The sequence below is a fragment of the Musa acuminata genome, chromosome BXJ1-7, assembly GCF_036884655.1.
Source record: "Musa acuminata AAA Group cultivar baxijiao chromosome BXJ1-7, Cavendish_Baxijiao_AAA, whole genome shotgun sequence".
Lineage (NCBI taxonomy): Eukaryota > Viridiplantae > Streptophyta > Magnoliopsida > Zingiberales > Musaceae > Musa > Musa acuminata.
In genome coordinates this window covers 14,234,909-14,242,398 of record NC_088333.1, presented here as the reverse complement: position 1 = coordinate 14,242,398, position 7,490 = coordinate 14,234,909, and the positions used below count along the sequence as shown (strand labels likewise).

Here is a 7,490-nt window from a genome sequence, read left to right as displayed (position 1 = left end):
TAATCCAATAAGTTGGAGTTCCAAGAAGCAAAAGATAACATCCACATCGGGGTATATTCTCTTCCTTGGACCTAATCTAATAAGTTGGAGTTCTAAGAAGCAAAAGACAGTTGCACGTTCTACAACTGAAGCTGAATACCATGTCATTGCCACCGTTGTTGTAGAACTCATTTGGGTCATGAATCTCCTCAAGGAACTTGGCATTAACATCAACTCTACTCCTACAATATATTGTGACAATGTCGAAGCCACTTATCTATGCGCCAATCCGGTATTCTACTTATGCGACACATCGCCATCGACTTTCACTTTGTGCGAGAACAAGTTGTTAGATATCAACTACGTATTTTTCACATACATACAGCTGATCAACTAGTGGATTCTCTCACGAAGCCTCTCACCCGTAAATCACTTTCATCACATCAATCCAAGATCGGCATCACAAAAGTATATGGTACAGGGGCATGATAACAATCAAGATCTCCCGCGATAACAACCTCAACAGCCAAGATCTCCTCTATTGAGTAAAATTCTTCCTTTCAAACATATATAAATACGAAGTATTATGTATTCTCTCCCTCTCGTACACATACTCTTTATCATTATGTTCACATATTCCCAGATACTTCACTCATCTTCCTCTCTTCTCGTCGATGCTAGCGTACCTGTCGCCATGGATGGTCGAATCGTGTACGTCACACCCTGGCGTACCTGTCGCCATGGATGGTCGAATCTTCACTCATCTTCATCGCCTCCTGGTGGGTGAAGCTCCTCTTGGAGAAAGGTTACACTGTGAAGGGAACAGTGAGAAATCCAGGTGCGGTAACTACTGCTACATGCATGGAGTACTCCTGTCTTTTCCCTTCGTCGGAACTTCCTATCATCCAATATTCCATTGTTTGTCGATCAGATGATCCGAAGAACGCGCACCTCAAAGCGATGAAAGGCGCAGCGGAGCGGCTGATCCTATGCAAGGCCGACCTTCTCGACTTCGCTGCTCTACGTGAAGCCATCGATGGTTGTCAGGGCGTCTTCCACACTGCTTCTGCCGTCACAGATGATCCCGTATGATCCGGATGTCGAACTCTTCATCCATCTCTTCGCTTCATGCTTACCTGTTACTGCAACTTGAATGAATCTGATCAGAAGCAAATGGTGGAGCCAGCTGTTTCGGGAACCAGGTACGTCTTCGAGGCAGCGGCCGATGCCGGCACCGTCCGCGTGTGGTGTTTACCTCCTCCATCGGTGCAGTCGCAATGGACCCACCCGAATGGCTCCGCTGATGTTGTCGATAAAATTAATTTAAATAATTAAAATTAGATGTAAAATTAATTCAAATAGTTAGAATTAGATGTACTAAAAAGATTTAAACTAAGATAAATGTATGGGTGGCGCGTGGATGAGGATGAGGAGGTTTATTGGGCTATGGATGACTTATAATTTATCCTTTTACTACTATAAATACATAGTTCTTGGAAGGTATTACAGATTGAAAGTATTTTTTGTTTCTTCTGTTATCTTCTTTTTTCTCTTTAAAGTTGTGGTCAAATAAGTGTTGTCTTTGAGCTTAGTTAAAATAGACCAGTAGGAGTACTTTAATTGAAAAAGAAGGGGAGACTAGTAAATCCAAAAAGAAAAAAAAAAGAAAAAGATAATATGTGGAGTAAGTGTTTCTAATCAACTTTTTTCCATCTTCAAACGTAGGAATTATTAGTTTTCAATCATTGAAATGAAAACTTTATTTATTTCATAAGATCTTAATATTACTAAAGATCAAAGAGATCTGGGAATACGCAGAAAGATGCAAGGGCTTTCAATATGCATAAGTAATAAATAAGTACCTATTTCTTCGAATTATGTTATAATAAGAGCTCTCAATATGCTATGCTATAGATATTAATAGAAACTTTGAAAAATATTAAAATATATGTTTAGAGGTATAAACAAGGTAAAACTTTTAAAACCTCATTTTCTTCAATATAAATTCGAAACTCTTAGGGGATGATTTTAAATCTATTACTATTTTTTTTCAAAAGCCTTTTCTATTGTGAGCCAAATGAGATTTTACGGTTAAAACCTAAAAGATCAAATAGCAGTAGAAAAATTTTTACCCAATCATCTCTAAAATTTAATATGCTTTCTTTTGTTATAGAAAAAGTTAAAGTTATAAATACATTGTTTGTTGATGAATTAATGAGCTCGTTTTTAGTTTGTAAATAGAAAATAAATAAATCTTCATATAAAACTTCAAAACATACTCTTCAAATAAAAATAGATCGAAAAAAGAATAAAAAAATCAAAAAATAAGATCTTAAGGGAGAGGTTGAGGTTGATCAAATAAGAGTTAGAGGAACTTCGATAAAGGTGACAAAAAAAATCCGTCAATATTTTTATTATAAAAAATTTAGATAAGTTGAAAAAGATTACTAGTACAAAATTAAAAATTGAAATGTTCTTCTTTACTTTCATTGTAAAAATTATAGCCATCGAAAAAAAAAATATTGAAAAAAAATCAAGTAAATTATTATAAAAAATAATAGTGAGAAAAGGATGAAGTGTTGGGAAATCTTGGGGGCAACATCACATGCGCAGTAGAAGAACAAGAAAAACAAAATCCTCAATTTCCCAAAAAAATATTCGTCATTATGTGAAGATTGGTGCACAAAAATCCGTGAAACAAATTACGTATAGAATAGATTGTGAAGGAGATCAAGCGTCCTTCTCTCTAGCGGTGATCCACACAGTAGTGCTACGATGACGTTCCTCAAATTCTATTGGATCCTCCCCTAGTGGGTATTGGATTTGTATCCAATTACCCAAACCTTTTAGATTAGTGGATCTCTATCCAATAATCTCTCTTGGGCTCTTATTGGATCTCATCCATGGGATCCAATAATTCAAGGGCTTATTGGATATCCAATAAGATAGGGGCTCCGACGGATATCTCATATCTGAACCTCTACTCATTGCAATGCTTACCATATGTGTATGAACCTTTAGGCCCAATATCGAGTTGACCGTGAGTCATACCTATCAAAACACCTTCTAACTTAGTAAATTATTATCTCTATAATAATTCACTCGACTCATCGACTACGGATGTACTAGGCCACAACGCCGTAGTCCCCAAACGATACAGGGGAACCAATCCATTGGACCTGTCTGTCCTAAGTTGTTGTATACCTATAGTCTCTCATCCATCTAATATCTCAGATATCGTATATCGGGCATGGTGCTATCAGACTGATACGGTTTCTTCTTGAGTCTCGTTCTAATCGGATTCTCCTAGAGAACTTTTTCTCTCTCAATCCGAATGACTCTAACTAGGGATTTGTTTGAGCAAGAACACATGGGATATTCTTCTCATTATGCCAAGAGTGGATGATCCTCTATCGTCGACTGTCACTCGTAATGACCAACTGTATTAGATTTGGGACATCCAAACGTATAAGTCTGGTATCAAATAATGGAGCACTCATACAGGATATCATTGATGTCTCAAGTCTAAGGACTAGATATACTACTAGTACTATAGAATCGTTGGCTGACAATAAGGCATCATCAATCATCCAGCATTCCTTAAGCGGATCAATCAGTGAACTTATTCTCCAATGAGCACCTATACTGTATCCTTAGTATCCCCACATGAGCAGCTATAAGACTAGTTGCATCCATCATATGGATAGGTATACAGCACATTCAGTTATCACGATGTCCCTCTCAAATAACCTATGACCGGGATTCTTTAGGATTTGCGTTTAAAGGTGAATCGATCTCATTATCGTGATCTCATCACGATCCTATTCCCATTGCACATCACAATATATAGATACATATATGCAATAGTTAATATAAAGTGATAAATGTCAAAATATAATAAGTAAAAAAATTTTGTGTCAAGTCACTCGTGCTATCACTTACGTGATTGGCTTGTTGGGCACCTATGACTAGCATGAAGAATATTTTAAATCTATTTTTTTTAGATAATTGATGCAGTAATCAAGAATAAACATCATATCACTAAATAGACCTTTAACATATGCTATAAATTAAAAAAAATTTAAAATCTTTTTTATCATTATTTTTTCATCATAATTTGCTTGATTTTTGTTCTAACAATCTTTTTCAAGTTGATAATATTTTTTATAGTAAAAGTAGATAAGAATATTTGAATTTTTATTTTTATACCAGTATTTTTTTAATATGTCTAATTTTTTTTATAATAAAAACATTAATAGATTTTTTTATTACCTACATTATAGTTTCTCTAATTTTCATTTGATCGATTTTTTTTCCTTCTTTTGAGTGTTAGATCATTCACGACTTCTATTTTAACCTTTTCCTCGAGATATGATTTTTGTATTTTTCATTTAGTCCTTCTTATGATCTATCTTCAATTTGAAAATTATGTTTTGAAATTTTACCTAAATATTTATATTGGTCTATCTTTTTTTTTAATCGACATATTTTTATTGATCTTCTTAATATTTGGTTTTGATATTATATTTGTTAACTTTTTTTGTACAAGTTCAAGGAGAAGATAATAAAAAGAAAAAAAAGAAGATTAACTCATCCAAAGCACGTATTATTTATAGTAACCAAAAAGATAAAAGTATTAAGTTATTTAGCCTAACAACCCAACTCAGGCTTAACAAATCTCCTCGTCCTTATTTAGTCAATTTGGATAAAACAATCCATATTCATCATCTATCTAAATCTTCAACTTCTTATCTGTATCAAATTGCTCCAATACTGATGACAACTAAATTTGTTTTAGATTATATTTTAGTAGTATGTACCTGATGTTGGCGCACGCACAACCGGTACTGCTACGCGAAACCGGCAGCAGAGCGGGAAGCCTCGACAGACGGCGGTGGAGAGAGGGATCGAGCTGGCGGTGGTGATCCCGGTGTTGGTTCTGGGCCCGCTGCTGCAGCCGACGCTGAACGCCAGCGCCATGCACGTAATGAAGTATCTGGACTGCTCGGCCAGGAAGTACGCGAACGCAGTGCAGGGGTACGCCGACGTGCTGGACGTCGCGGAAGCCCACGCGCTAGTGTACGAGGAGGCGGAAGGCGCCGCCGGGAAGCGCTTTCTCTGCGCCGATCGAGTGCTCCACCGAGAGGACCTGGTCCGCATCCTCGCCGGGCTCTTCCCCCAGTATCCGGTGCCCGACGAGTAGGCCAATCTTTCTCTCTCTGCGCGGTTGATGGTGTGTCTGTCGCATATATGTTTGATGCTTAGTGTTGATGGTGGCTGGCGACGGTGCAGGTGCTCAAACGAGCTCGAATCCATCCCCGCAAACAGCCATACAAGTTCTCGAACCAAAGGCTGAAGGAGCTCGGCGTGGGGTTCATGCCGGTGAGTCGCAGTCTCTTCGACACCGTGAAGAGCAGAGCCTCCAAGAGAAGGGTGATCTCCCCAATAGCTTCTACAGCTGGATTACTGAGGTTAGGCCTGGACCTCAAGGAAGCCCAATGATCAAATGTATTGGGTCCAGTTTTGAGTGCTTCGGTTCATAGCATTAGGCCGAGGCTTAATTGATGTATTGGATCCACATATGGGGAACCAATATTTTGTGGGGTTAACATAAGAATTAGAAGGGAAAGATAGAATTTAATGAACTACTGTTTCTTAGTCATCTATGCCACGAATAACTAAGCTCCCTTGATATCTCTCATCTTCAAAGAATGAAAAGACATAGCTGATTTATATACTTTTAAGGAATTGCACAAAAGTTAGAACAATGCAATATACCTGTAAGGAAGTAGTAATTAAGTACTATATTATTCAAGGTTATGAATATCGTACCATATCAATATACCAATTAGTTGTCAGTATGATACGTTCTGAGCTATACTGAGCATATCGATATACGATACATTAAGATGTATCGATATATCGCTTGTACTCAACGGTACATTACAGTATTACAAACTATAATATTATTAAGAGTTAGGTTGTTGATATTAAAATTTTTAAATTTTTTGTTTGTAATTCTTCGTAGATTTTGTAAGTTTTCTTTTTTTTTTTTGGTGCACCTTGAACTTCACGGTGACTATATGGTTAAGTCCAACTTTCTCGTATTTCTTTTCCTAATTGTTTCTTCGAATCTCTTTTTGTTTATATTCGTTTTGGAAAGATGAACAAAGGTTGAGATAGGATGAATGTTGCTTTTCTCCTAACTGGGAAAATATAGGGTATTTATTGTAACTATTATTATTAAATATTTAATTAATAATAATATAACTGGTAAAATGCTCATATTATGTATACATATTTAGTTATATTAAATTATGCTTATGAGCAAATTTTTTATATTTAAAATGTCTAGTGATCCATATAATCTTAATTAATTAAAAATTAGCCACAGCATCCTTAATTAATTAAAATTATATATAAAGTTAAAATAAAGATCACACAAGTAATTAGACATCATATTGTGACTGATTATATTTCATATAATAATTGTTATCCCACGGAATCTTTTATTATATTTAATATAATTAATCAGGATAAAATATCAGATTATTTTCATAATTTACCCACAGGTCTTATGAATTGGAATATAATTTAATAGTTTTATCATAAAGATCATATGAATCTATTTGAATTAAAAATTTAGCCCACAGACAATTTTTAGGTCATGAGATTCATATTTTTGACATGTTTCAAATTGGTAAAACATGTAATTTAGTCTATTAAGCTTCAAATTTTGACATAAGCATGTTTGATTTTATGCAGTTTCTCAAACCGTTAATTTCTCTGATATTCGATGTGATATTCCTAAACTTAATGGTGATAACTATAAGATATGGAAGGAGAGGGTTCTCCTCCATTTAGGGTGAATTGGATATCGATTATGCTATTAGGAAAGACGAACCACCTATAGTCACAAATATCAGTACTCCAACTAAGATCACGTTATATGAGCGATGGGAGCAATCTAATCAGCTCAGCGTGATGTTTATCAAAACTAAGATGACTGCTGGCATACGTGGTTCTGTTGACCAGCATGAAAATGTCCGAGACTTGCTAAAAGCTATTGATGAACAATTCGTCACTTCGGATAAGGCACTAGCAAGTACCCTTATTATGAAATTTTCATCCCTTAGACTCACCAACATAAAGGGTGTGCGTGAGTACATAATGCAAATGTGAGATATTGTGGCTCAACTTAAGAAACTTGAGGTTAATATGTCAGAATCTTTCCTGGTGCACTATATTTTGAACACCCTTCCACCTCAATATAGCCCTTTTAAAATTTCATACAATACACATAAGGACAAATGGTCAATCAATGAATTAATGACCATGTGTGGTCAAGAAGAAGAGAGGCTAGTGATGGAATTGGGTGAGAATGCATTAATAGTAACCACTCAAGGGAAAAACAAAACTGACAAACATCAAGCTAATCAAAAAGCTCATTATCAGGGAAAATGTAAAATACCACCCCAAGCTGATATCAAGAAAGAAGTAAGGTGTTTCTT

General features: G+C 35.7%; 1 pseudogene; it reads left to right on the top strand.

Annotated features, from left to right (window-relative positions):
• The first annotated feature begins 723 nt into the window (after positions 1-723).
• On the top strand, positions 724-5,522 carry LOC103991974 (cinnamoyl-CoA reductase 1-like; annotated as a pseudogene).
• Positions 5,523-7,490: the final 1,968 nt, after the last annotated feature.